Source organism: Podarcis gaigeae (genome assembly GCF_964106915.1).
Source record: "Podarcis gaigeae genome assembly, chromosome: 8".
In the NCBI taxonomy this organism is placed as follows: Eukaryota; Metazoa; Chordata; class Lepidosauria; order Squamata; family Lacertidae; genus Podarcis; species Podarcis gaigeae.
This window is the reverse complement of record NC_139684.1, coordinates 85199735-85213819: the sequence shown is the minus strand read 5'-3', so window position 1 is coordinate 85213819 and position 14085 is coordinate 85199735. Positions and strand designations below refer to the sequence as shown.

At 46.3% G+C, this 14085-nt stretch overlaps 1 long non-coding RNA gene across 1 annotated transcript in view; it reads right to left on the bottom strand.

The window, feature by feature from the left end:
* The window catches only part of LOC310851820, a 626966-nt gene that overhangs the window by 233137 nt on the left and 379744 nt on the right, over positions 1-14085 (bottom strand). The gene's annotated exons all lie outside the window — the stretch shown is intronic.

Sequence of the window (14085 nt, the reverse complement as noted above, 5' to 3'; positions counted from 1 at the left end):
AAGCCACCCCCACCCCCCGCAAAAAACTCCTAACCCTTAAGCCCAGAGTCTAAAATTATTTAACCCAACCACCAAGAGCTGGGCATCATCCATTGCCCCAAACCCAGGACACACAACACCTGGATAGCTCAGCCGGCTAGAGCATGGTGCTGAAATTGCCAAGGTTGCAGGTTCAATCTCCATATGGGACAGCTGCATACAGTGGTGCCTCGCAAGACGAAATCAATCCGTTCCGTGAGGCTCTTCGTCTAGCGGTTTTTTCGTCTTGCGAACCAAGCCCATTGACAGCTTAGCGGATTAGCGCTATTAGCGGTTTAGCGGCTTTTAGCGCTTATCAGCTTAGCGGATCAGCTGATAAGCGGCTTAGCGGAGCAAGCCCATAGGGAAATTCGTTTTGCGAAGCGCCTCCAAAACGGAAAACCCTTTCGTCTAGCGGGTTTTCCGTCTTGCGAGGCGTTCGTCTTGCGGGGCACCACTGTATTCCTGCATTGCAGGGCGTTGGACCAGATGATCCTCAGGGTTCCTTCCAACTCTGAAATTCTATGATTCCAAGCTCCTGCATCTGTAAGGCAGTTGGGTGGGGGTTCGTCAGCAGGCTGTGCAAGTTTGTCCTTCCATCTTCTCACTGAACTATTCCAGAGAAGCTTTCTAGGAATGCTTGAAAACCACCACCTTGCTCAAAGATTTCAGCATCAGATTTGGAGTCAAATCTCACTCTTTAGCTTTGGTGGGAGAAAAAAATAAAGAAAGAATGAAATATGGGGCAGTGGAATGTGTTTTATATTCTTTTTGAAAACAGTTATTTAATTCTCCAACGCGCTGAGGTTTTAAACCACAAGGAACATGAAAATGGAGAACAGGCCTATCTCCCCCATTTTTATTTTTATTTAAATCTTTTTTTTTAGATGCAATTTTCTCTCGCTTACAATGGTGTGAGCAGCTGGGAGGGAATGTTACAGAATTCTTAAGGAAAGGGCCCGGGATACCGGCAGTATTTCATGTAGACTCTTTGGGGAAAAAAGGAGGGGAACCTATACACAGCAGGAAAGGAGTTTTTAATTTTCAGACACCAGGGGTGGCACACAGAGATATTTTCCCCATTCTATTATTTCCTAAGGATTCTGATCTCTCACATTTCTGTCATTCGAGACCCTGCGAGCTTAAAAAATTCATCTTTCTCTCAACAAGTTTGCACTCTTAAAGTAAACTTGCCGGAAAAAACTTTAATCAAGAGTTTTCAGTTGCTTTGTGGGACTCAGCTGAGCTGAAGCGACAATGGCCACAGTGATAATGGTGGCACTGCAGCGTCATCAGTGCCATAGCGGCCAAAATCCTTCTAATGGTATGATGGACTGCTTTCCGCCCCAAGGAGCATCCAGTAGCTGTGCGCTACCTACAGTCTATGGGCCAAAGCCAAACACAGGGGGTACAAGTTGGCCTGCAAGGCCATTTTCCCCAAACCACATTAACCCACCCATCAGCTGATCTCACTCATGAGTACTCTAGGCTACTGCTAGATCAGAATGTCCTTTTCCACATGCACAGGATCTGGGCAGGCTGAAATTCCCCCTGTTCTTAAGACTACATCCGACAGCCTCTTTATCTCTCTCCCCTCCCCCAGAGTAGATCCATCCAACTCCATTGGGTTTCTCCAGAGTAAACAAGTTGAGGACAGTTTTGTTGTTGTTTAGTCATGTCCGACTCTTTGTGACCCCCTGGACCAGAGCACGCCAGGCACTCCTGTCTTCCACTGCCTCCCGCAGTTTGGTCAAACACATGCTGGTAGCTTTGAGAACACTGTCCCACCATCTCGTCCTCTGTCGTCCCCTTCTCCTTGTGCCCTCCATCTTTCCCAACATCAGGGTCTTTTCCAGGGAGTCTTCTCTTCTCATCTGTCCTTCCAGTGAGCACTCAGGGCTGGTTTCCTTCAGAATGGAGAGGTCTGATCTTCTTGCAGTCCACAGGACTCTCGAGAGAACAGTAACGTCACCCAAAAGCATTTAATTTGGATCAGCCCCTTCATCGGTTGTGATCAGGCCACTTAGGTTCAAGGGAAGACATTTCCCTCGAAGGTCAAGCTTTCGGAAGAACCCATACAAAAGAAAAGACCGTTAGCTCAGCGGCTTGGCAGAGTGAGCAAAATCTCCCTCTCCCTCTTTCTCCCTCTCTCCCTCACACACTTTCAGATTCTCTTCATTTCACAATCCCTTTGGCAAGCCCACCCCCCTACCCACACCCGGCTCCCTCCCTTTGTGTTTATTGTTGGGGAGCTTAGCCAAGTGGCTTTGTTGTCCGAAGAAAGGGACAGATGGAGGGTGACTTCTGTTTTCTTAACTTTTGTTTTTCTGTTTACGGGACACACACATTTTTCTTTCCAGGTTGGAGTGGGGTGGGGTGGAGGTCAGTCTGCAGCCAGATCTTATCAGAGCCCTCTTGAAAAATCTTACAAAGACTTTGAAATATATGAAAAAAATAAAAAAAAATGTCCAGTAGCACCTTAGAGACCAACTAAGTTTGTTCTTGGTATATAATAATAATAATAATATAATAATAATTTATTATTTATACCCCACCCATCTGACTAGGTTTCTCCAGCCACTCTGTTCGGCTTCCAACACAATATTAAAATAAAGTACGGTAATGCATCAAACATTAAAAGCTTCCCTAAATAGGGCTGCCTTCAGATGTCATCTAAAAGTCTGGTAGTTGTTCTTCTCTTTGACATCTGGTGGGAGGGCGTTCCACAGGGCGGGCGCCACTACCAAGAAGGCCCTCTGCCTGGTTCCCTGTAACTTGGCTTCTCGCAGCAAGGGAACCGCCAGAAGGCCCTCGGCTCTGGACCTCAGTGTCCGGGTAGAACGATGGGGGTGGAGACGCTCCTTCAGTTATACAGGACCAAGGCCGTTTAGGTATAAGCTTTCGTGTGCATGCACACATAATCAGATGCACAAAGACCTGTCTGAATACCTCCCTACACAGAAGACCACAGCCTGTGAGCCAAAAACACATCAGAACAGCTTTTGCCAACCTTGTGCCCTCCAGATTTTTTGGACTACAACTCCCATCAGCCGCAGACTGCCCCCAAGCATCTGGAGGGCAGCAGGCTAGTTGAGGTTGCTCTTTGGTAATAAAGGTAATTCAATGAGTTCTGGGTGGGTCAAGACCACCCAGTAAGATGGACTCCTTACCGTCTCATCCTGGACACAATATCTCTGTGGCTGCCCTTTGCCACAAGTAGAAAAGTTCAAATGTCCTGCAGCCGGAAGTTTGGCACACTTCTCTCCTGAACACAGAGATATTGGAATGAATTTTGGTTTGTTTGTTTGTTTGTTTGTTTGTTTGTTTGTTTGTTTGTTTGTTTCTACCCTGCCCATCCAGCTGGGTTTCCCCAGCCACTCTGGGTGGCTTCCAACAAAACACTAAAATACAGTAACCTATTAAACATTAAAAGCTTCCATAAACAGGGCTGCCTTCAGATGTCTTCTAAAAGTTTGGTAGTTATTTTTCTCTTTGACATCTGGTGGGAGGGAGTTCCACAGGGCGGGCGCCACCACCGAGAAGGCCCTCTGCCTGGTTCCCTGTAACTTGGCTTCTCGCAGCGAGGGAACCGCCAGAAGGTACCCATGTTCAGGACATTATTCTAGGTTTGAAGTACAAACACTGACACAATCTCTCCACCTTTTTCTTTTTTTAAGGTCTAGGGCTAGGCACCAAGTTTGGGAAGGGTGTTAATGCATTTAAGGTCTATGTTTCTATGACCTTTGCCTCCTTTGTCCAGAACATCCAGACAGATCTGTTTTAGGATCTTCAACAGGCCTCTGATGCGATGGAAGAAAAGGCTATTGGTAAAAACTAGTCATGATGGCTACATTCTACTTCCACTGCTGGAGACCGGGTGCCTATGAATGGGAGTTACAGGGAATCCCAAATGGGAAGAGCGCAGTTGCTCTCAGATCCTGCTAGCGGGGTAGGTCGCTATCAGAACAGGATGGTGAACTAGGTCTTCTTCTTCTTTAGCGATCCTTCATAGCCGAGTAATATTGTCTTCCACAAACACAGTTTTAACAATGAGTCTGTAGGTGACTGTGGAGGCCAATTCTGGATCCACACGTCCTTCCATGGTGGGGACATTGGTTTCCGGGCAGGAGTTGATCCTGGTGTGGATTTGCCAAGTGTGCCTTCCTCTTAGCACATTTCTCCCTTGCGTCCTGAGTTCTAGCGTCTTCAAAGCCCGTGACACCTTTGGTAAAGGCTGTTCTCCAACTGGAGCGCTCGCAGGCCAGTGTTTCCCAGTTGTCAGCGTTCACACAGTGGTACCTCGGGTTACAGATGCTTCAGGTTACAGAAGCTTCAGGTTACAGACTCTGCTATCCCAGAAATAGTACCTTAGGTTAAGAACTTTGCTTCAGGATGAGAACAGAAATCGTGCGGTGGCGGCATGGTGGGCAGTGGGAGGCCCCATTAGCTAAAGTGGTGCTTCAGGTTAAGAACAGTTTCAGGTTAAGAACGGACCTCCAGAACGAATTAAGTTCTTAACCCGAGGTACCACTGTACTACTTTTTTTTAGATTTGCCTTGAGACTAGGAGGGCTTTGGCTGGATCCAGCAAAGAGGCTGTTTTGTTCTTAAAGCAATCATAGACTGTCTAAGGGAAATAACAAAATATAGAAATTGTGCAACATGAGTGGTTTAAAAAAATAATAATAACAGAGTCCTCCAATAATGTTATCACTTTAAGGATCACCTTGGGGGTATAGTGAAGTTTCTCTAACCCCAGATAAAAGCTGCTTTTAAAAAGAACATGCAGCCCTAATTCCACCTTTATATTTCATAATCATATTTCATTAGGGGTTTTTTTGGGGTGTGTGTGCTGGAAACGAAAGGAGGGGAGAGGGCTCCTCTGCTCAGATGGGTTTCCCACAGGGATTTGGGTGGCTACTTTGAGAACAGGAGTGCTGGACTCATTGGGGTACTGGCCAGATCCCGAAGGCTCTTCTCATGTTTTTATGTCCATCTCTTCAAGTCTGGAAGGACAACCCCATCTGCTCCTCCCCACAGTCCCAAGAGGCATATCTCAAGGGGTGCACGGACTAGGAGACTGCTGGTTCAAGTCTCTGTCCAAACACAGCTTGCAATGTCACCCCCATTTCACAGCCATCGTTTCTGCCCCAGCCGCTAAGGGCTTGGGCTCAGGTGGGAACTGTCTCCCCCAGAAGACAGATAGAGCTCTGCCACGTCTCTATGTTCTCAAGCGCACCTTTGCTTCAGAAAAGACAAGCTCGTTTATTTAGCAGATCCTCCATATGCAGACTGTAAGTCACATCGCATGGCTTCATCGCAAAATGTGTTTGGGAGCTGCAGGAAGAAAGGGAGAAGCTGGGTTGTGTCTGTGTGTGTTGTGTGTTTATAAATCACCAGTGGAAAAACTTTAACAGGCATGCAGAAGAAATACATATCTGAAAAATGCTGGACCACAGGAACATGAATAAAATCCAGTCCGTGTGTTATGGATTGCCAGCCCAGCGGCATGATCCCTGCCAATGATTGATGGCCCGGTTCTGAGACGCCTGTAACTCATAGCCTCTGGCCTGTGGAACCTAGTTCCTGCTTGTCAAGGCAAACTCTGCACATGCTCAGAGCCCCTCTGTCCCTTCTTATGACTTGGGCGGTGAGCCTTAATTGGTCTAATGGGCAGGCAAATCAGCTCAAGCTTCAGTTAAATCAATTGGTGGGGGCCGGTTTTAATTAATTTTAATTAATTCATTAAAACTGTAATTCATCAGTGGGGCTGCAAATCAAAAGAGCAACCTCATTTGGTGAAGCTATTCTGGTCTTCCTAAATTACTGCAAAAGGGGGAGAAAAGCCAAATGTGGAAGATTTTGTTTACGGAATTGCAGAGCTATCTTGCATTTCCATCAATAACCCAAAGAGGTGTCTGTATTTTTTTGGGGGGGGGTGGCCCCATATGCATATATATTTAAATACAAAGCAATGAAGACAGATGATTAATTAGGACAAAACATTTAATCAGTCAACAGTGCTAATTATTATTACTCTTGTTGAGGGAACGATGCTAGGATTGAAATTAAGTTCTATTCATACTGGGGAGGAGCCTTGGTCTTTTGACCCCAAAGGTTGTGTGGGAGGGGATGTTGCTTTCAATGGGGCTGGAGAGGATTTTTGTGCTATAGGTTCTGTCTCATGAGGAAATGTGTTGAAAAAGAGATTAGTTGGGGGGGAAATAGATTTTTTTAAAAAATGAGGCAGAGCTATTTCTCTCACAAACTTTTACATAGGAAAATAATAATAATAATAATAATAATAATAATAATAATAATAATAATAATAATAATACATGCTGTAATCATGTATTATTTCACCAGATCAGAGGTCTGCTGTTTACAATATGACTCCGTATGAACCAGAATCTTTTCTCTCTGTGTGCTTTCCGCTCTGAAACCCATGAGAAACAAGTTTTAAGTTTCAAAGAAGTAGGAGTGGAAATGTGTTTCCACATGCACATGCACCCTGACAGAGAGAGAGACACTAAATCAATGGCACTGTGCCAAATGGGCCCCATAAGGCCTCATTCACACATCAAGACCCCTTTGTTCACACAGTGTCGGCTCTTTAACACCCCTGTGCTAAAGAGTTTGCCCTCCACCTGTGGCAAAGTGGTCCAGGATGCTCCCACTGAAGGGGTCTTTCTCACACCTGGGCTAAGGAGGCCTGCCGGAGCCTGAGGCCTCCTCAGGAATATCCCACCCAGGCTCCTTCTTTCACTTAGTAGGAGCTTTTGTTGTTGTTCCTTAGTCATTTAGTTGTGTCCGACTCTTCGCGACCCCCTGGACCAGAGCACGCCAGGCACTCCTGTCTTCCACTGCATCCCGCAGTTGGGTCAAACTCCTGCTGGTAGCTTCAAGAACACTGTCCAACCACCTCGTCCTATGTTGTCTCCTTCTCCTTGTGCCATCCATCTTTCCCAACATCCCTTTTCCAGGGAGTCTTCTCTTCTCATGAGCTGGCCAAAGTATTGGAGCCTCAGCTTCAGGATCTGTCCTTCCAGTGAGCACTCAGGGCTGATTTCCTTCAGAATGGAGCGGTTTGATCTTCTTGCAGTCCATGGGACTCTCCAGAGTCTCCTCCAGCACCAGAATTCAAAAGCATCCATTCTTCGGCGATCAGCCTTCTTTATGGTCCAGCTCTCACTTCCATACATCACTACTGGGAAAACCATAGCTTTAACTATACGGACTTGGTAAGGGAAAAGATACAAGCAGGATCCTGTCCTGTTGCACGGGTGGGCATGGCACACTGAACATTTTAAGTGCAGAAAAGCATTTATTTTATTTATCTGCGGTTACATTTATCAGCACAACAACTCGGCAAGGTAGGCAAGTCAGACTGAGACACCATGACTGGCCCAAGGTCACCCAGTGAATTTCACAGCTGAGCAGGGACTTGTCCCAAATGCTAAGCACTACACCTCTCTTCTTAAACAAAGTTTGAGCAAGGCGGTGACACACGTGTCATGTATTTATGTATTTTATGACAGGGTGGGTTTTTGGTTTTTTAAAAAAAATTAAAATTCTGCTCTGGTCAGACCTCACCTGGAGTACTGTGTCCAGTTCTGGGCACCACAGTTCAAGAAGGACACTGACAAACTGGAACGCGTCCAGAGGAGGGCAACCAAAATGGTCAAAGGCCTGGAAACGATGCCTTATGAGGAACGGCTAAGGGAGCTGGGCATGTTTAGCCTGGAGAAGAGGAGGTTAAGGGGTGATATGATAGCCATGTTCAAATATATAAAAGGATGTCACATAGAGGAGGGAGAAAGGTTGTTTTCTGCTGCTCCAGAGAAGCGGACACGGAGCAATGGATCCAAACTACAAGAAAGAAGATTCCACCTAAACATTAGGAAGAACTTCCTGACAGTAAGAGCTGTTTGACAATGGAATTTGCTGCCAAGGAGTGTGGTGGAGTCTCCTTCTTTGGAGGTCTTTAAGCAGAGGCTTGACAACCATATGTCAGGAGTGCTCTGATGGTGTTTCCTGCTTGGCAGGGGGTTGGACTCGATGGCCCTTGTGGTCTCTTCCAACTCTAGGATTCTATGATTCTATGAAATACCAGAATTCATTCCTATGATTGCTAGGTACTCATGTCAGGGCCTAAACAGGTGAGCACCCTTAGGCACCTTTGGAAGGTGAAGGGCATTTCTAGAGAACACCTGCTCTCTGGGTTGTAGGGCCCTAAGGCTGGATATATTATCAATTATTTTTATTAATTATAATTAATTAATTAATTAATTAATTAATTGTAATAATGATGATAATAATAATTTTATTTATACCCCTCTCTCCCCAGCCAAGACCGGGCTCAGGGCAGCTAACGCCAGGTATAAAAACAATTGATTAAAATACAACCAAAAAAACAAGATTAAGTACAACATTAAAATGCAGCCTCACTTCAGTAGAAACTCAAACGTCAAATGATGAAAACGTCAAATCTTCACTAAGGCCAGCTATCCAGACTGGTCCAACGTGGGCCAGAAAAAAGCCAGGGAAATCCCCAAATAGAAGTAGATTGTTGATTGCATTTTTATCCCACTTTTCCTCCAATGGGTGCATGTGGCTCTCCCCTTCCTCGTTTAATAATAATAATAATAATAATAATAATAATAATAATAATAATAACAATTTATTATTCCTACCCCGCCCATCTGGCTGGGCTTCCCCAGCCACTCTGGGCGGCTTCCAACAAAACACTAAAATACAGTAACCTATTAAATATTAAAAGCTTCCCTAAACAGGGCTGCCTTCAGATGTCTTCTAATCCCCCCAGGCAGAGAGTAAGCAAGCAGAGGACTGCCCCAAGGTCAGCCAGTGAGCTTCACAGCCAACTAGGAATTTGAACCCTGGTCTCCCAGGCCCTAGTCCAACACTCTAACCACTACATCACACTGCCTATATGGAACATTCTTGAGGTTCACTTGCGCAGAAGCACTCGCCTGCAGAATGGGGGTGAAATTTAACGACGGACCCAGCTAATTTGCGCTTCCCAAGTCAATAAACGAAGCGAAACACCGGCATCCTTTGAAATCTGCGCTGCTCCAAATTTCGCAACACCGCTCTCTAACCGACCTGTGCAAAATTGCAAATACTGCCCTAGGGTAAACTGTGCATAGAAATGCACGCGTTCATGGAAAAAAAATGCATTCTTTTAGGAGAAACTGCTTTGCAAAAACGTGTGCAGAAGGCAAAACTGCATACAAGTGCATGCATATTAGTTGAAATTTGCTGGCGAATTTTAATGAGGACTTTAAAAATAAAATTGCAAACCGGGCAAGTGGAGAACTAAATGTGGAGAACTGAGAAACTGAGAGAATTGCCAGATCCGCCCAGCCCTACTGGGTTGACTGAGAAACAACTGAGTGCTTTGCATTTAAGTTATTCAAATATTTTGAGGCTGCAATCCTATACACACTTCCCTGGGAATAAGTCTCGCTGTGCCCGATGGGACTTCTGAATAGACATTTGTAGGATGGCACTCTTGAGTAACAGTGCAATCCAACTAATACATGTTCAGATGTGAACTCTGTTTGGTTTAGTACATTCGAGTAGATTTTATGTCCTTAAAGCAATTTTTGAAAGGGGAAGAAATGGAGGCAAGTGAGAGATTTTACCTTCTTGGGCTCCATGATCACTGCAGATGGTGACAGCAGCCACGAAATTAAAAGACGCCTGCTTCTTGGGAGAAAAGCAATGACAAACCTAGACAGCATCTTAAAAAGCAGAGACATCACCTTGCCAACAAAGGTCCGTATAGTAAAAGCTATGGTTTTCCCAATAGTGATGTATGGAAGTGAGAGCTGGACCATAAAGAAGGCTGATTGCCAAAGAATGGATGCTTTTGAATTCTGGTGCTGGAGGAGACTCTTGAGAGTCCCACGGACTGCAAGAAGATCAAACCTCACCATTCTGAAGGAAATCAGCCCTGAGTGTTCACTGGAAGGACAGATCCTGAAGCTGAGGCTCCAACACTTTGGCCACCTCATGAGAAGAGAAGACTCCCTGGAAAAGACCCTGACGCTGGGAAAGATGGAGGGCACAAGGAGAAGGGGACGACAGAGGACGAGATGGTGGGACAGTGTTCTCGAAGCTGCCAGCATGACTTTGACCAAACTGCGGGAGGCAGTGGAGGACAGGAGTGCCTGGCGTGCTCTGGTCCAGGGGGTCACGAAGAGCTGGACACAACTAAACAACAACAACAACAAAGCAATTTTGCAATAGCAAAACTGCAATGCGGCACCGTCTGTAAAAGAAAAGAACGAAAAGCACATAGAACCTCCATATGCAGGGCTTGCCTACCTCTGAATAAAAAATAAGCTCATGCACATTAATTTATATACCTCGCTTGTGAGCTTCTTAGAGGAATCTGGGCTGACCACAAGGTGCTGGGAATGAGGAACATTTTGCCTAAACCAGCAGGGCTCTTTCATGTGTTCTTATGCGCAAGCTTTTCAACCCAAGACTGTGTTGCGACGCAGATTCCCTCCCCCCTTTCCCCTCTTTGCTGCTGCACAGTTATTTTCTCCACCCTGAGCCCCCCCCTCCCCACCACCCGCCCCTCCTTGCTCTTTTCCAAGTCAGGGGAGAAATTTCCAGCTAATGTAGAGATAATTACCGCCTCTCAGCCAGGCCAAGGCAATTAGTGGAGAGATTTGGGGGCCTCGTTTGTTCAAAGATAAAATGCGTTAACACTCAATTAATTCCTTCAGATCCGGGGCTGATAAGGCGATGGGAAGTTACAGGCTGGCAATTAAACAAACAAGTCCATGTTCTTTGAATTTCGGTGGGGGGGGGAGCTGGGAAGGGGGGGCAGGAATCTGAGAGAGAGAGAGAGGGAGAATATTCACACACACACACACACACACACACACACACACACACACACACGTGCTTGTGCACCGATAGTGGTAGAGAGGGAACGAATAGGAGAAAGAAGGAAGGAAGATATCACAACTAACAGCCATTGACAGACGTGTGAGTAGCAGCCATTGTCACATCATGTGGCAGGGAATTCCACAAGCTAATTGTGGGTCATATGTAGAGCCAGCCCTACCACCTGGTAGAACATGGGTAGGCAAACTAAGGCCTGGGGGCTGGATCCGGCCCAATCGCCTTCTAATTCCGGCTCACGGACAGTCCGGGAATCAGCGTGTTTTTACATGAGTAGAATGTGTCCTTTGATTTATAATGCATCACTGGGTTATTTGTGAGGTATAGAAATTCATTCATTCCCCCCCCCCCAATATATATATATAGTTCCGGCCCCCCACAAGGTCTGAGGAACAGTGGACCAGCCCCCTGCTGAAAAAGTTTGCTGACCCCTGTGGTAGAGTGAAGTGGCCTCCTCAAGCAGCTGATGCTGGAAGGTAGAGAATGGCCTCAATTTGGGGAGGGGAGCTGTGGGGACCACGTGGATCTGCCCTGCGCCCCCTAAGCTAGACATCTACCCCCAGGAGGGCACCTGTGTTGAAATAAGCTTCAACTTCTAGGACAATCAACTTAGATGTTTGCGGCACGACAGAGTCGAGGCATCCATCTTGGTGTTGTTTTTTTGTCTCAGCAAAAATGTCTTGCGCCTCTTAATAAGGAAGGTAATAATAATAATTATTATTATTATTATTATTATTATTATTATTATTATTATACCCCACCCATCTGGCTGGGTTTCCCCAGCCACTCTGGGCGGCCTCCAACAGAATATTAAAATACAATAGTCCTCCAAACATTAAAAGCTTCCCTAAACAGGGCTGCCTTCAGATGTCTTCTAAAAGTCTGGTAGTTGTTGTTCTCTTTGACATCTGGTGGGAGGGCTTCTTTGGGAGACGCAGAAGCTGCTGGGATACAGTGCTGGTATGTCTACTTGCCTACTGGCCAACGGGGGCGCACAGGTTTGCATAACATTTTTGCATGCACTGATTTTCACGTACAGGGCCAAATATAGAAGCAACTAGTATAACTTAAGCAGAGAGGCAATTCAGGAGAAACATAGCGCAATTCAAGATGAAATATTGGGGGGGGGCAATTTCAAGCCCCCACCTCCCCTCTAAGGAAGACCTTCATTTAGAGGGGGCCTTGGTTGGACTGGACTGTCCCTCTGCTACACAGGCCGTCCCTCGCTGCCTCTTAGGTAACAGAGCGCACTGGACCCTCCTAATGACATTTCTGCTCTAAGCAGCCAATTTGGCTGCATTGGCGCTTGGGCCAGCCCTGGAAATTAGCCCTGGGGAGAGGTTTCGGAGAGCTCCCCCCAATTACAAAGATATAAAGGGCTTTGTTTTAAGATGCTGCTATCTTGCCGAAGGATTCCTTGAGCGTTTCCTCCCCGCAAGTGGCCTCTGCGTAGCAAGAGAGTGGAACAAGCGAAGGAAGGCGGGAGGAAGAGAGAATGGAGAATACGATAAATAAATCACAGCTAAATGTCAACACAGCGAAGACGCAGAAGGCAAGGCAAGAATGCAGAGCGGAAGGTGGAGGAGAGAGGAAACTCGCGAGGTCTGCCCAGGGAGGATGAGAGCCACAGGTCTGGAGAAGAGAAGACCAGACCAGGCAGCATGGAAACAAACCGTCCAGGAGTTTTTCTAATGACTCCGAAATCTGTATGGTCAGCCACCGAGCAACCCATTTGTACAGGAATATATACCGTATTTTTCGCTCTATAAGACGCACCAGACCACAAGACGCACCTAGTTTTTGGAGGAGGAAAACAAGAAAAAAAATATTCTGAATCCCAGAAGCCAGAACAGCAAGAGGGATCGCTGCGCAGTGAAAGCAGCGATCCCTCTTGCTGTTCTGGCTTCTGGGATAGCTGCGCAGCCTGCATTCGCTCCATAAGACGCACACACATTTCCCCTTACTTTTTAGGAGGGAAAAGGTGAGTCTTACAGAGCAAAAAATACGGGGGGTGTGTGTGTGTGTGTGTATATATATATATATATATGCTTTCGTGTATATATATATATATATATGCAGGTTTTGGTGTCCTCGGGTGTCTTCCCGTGTAAAAGTTGGGGTGTCTAGGCGACGTTTCGACGAGGTCTCACTCGTCATCTTCAGGCTGGTGCTTTCGGCTTCTTGTTACTGGAACAGAGCGGGATCTCAATGTTTGAGTTCCTATAAATACTGTAGAGGGGGTGTGGTGTCTAGCCTCCAATGTTCTGGGCAGAGAGGAAGTTCCCAGGCTAGTGTGCCTTTTCTTCTTTTGTTCCTTAATTACTTGAGAGATACCTTGAGTGATTTCTTGAGTGATATCCTGAGTACCACTTAGGTGGGTCATTAGGTGTGGATTAGTTGCTAAAGTCTTTGTGTCTTGACCTCTTGAACTTTGTGAAGAGTTTTCCTGAGAAGATGGCTGTATTGCACTTAGTTGTGCTTTGGCTTGGCTTCGTGTATAGGGGCGAGCTGTGGTTTTGTGGCTTGTGTCAGCCAGATCTGTGTAGGGATTGCAGGGGGGTGCAGCATCCGGAGGTGCCACCATGGATTGGCTACTGGATGGTGTCAGTAATTCATCTGTGGAGAGGGTCTGGGTTTGGGTCTGGTGTGGTTGATTGGTGTTGGCGTTCTGTGTGCCTCTGGATCTGGTGTCAGTTTTTGTGGGGAGGGCTAATTTCCAGATGTCTGGCAAGCGGGACACGAAATTAATTTTGCAGATTCCAAATTGCTCTTTAACACGGAACATCACCACAAGAGAATAATCATGGAAGCCATCGAGATAGAGAAACACCCTCACAACATGAACAAGCGTGACGACACATCCCGCTTGCCAGACATCTGGAAATTAGCCCTCCCCACAAAAACTGACACCAGATCCAGAGGCACACAGAACGCCAACACCAATCAACCACACCAGACCCAAACCCAGACCCTCTCCACAGATGAATTACTGACACCATCCAGTAGCCAATCCATGGTGGCACCTCCGGATGCTGCACCCCCCTGCAATCCCTACACAGATCTGGCTGACACAAGCCACAAAACCACAGCTCGCCCCTATACACGAAGCCAAGCCAAAGCACAACTA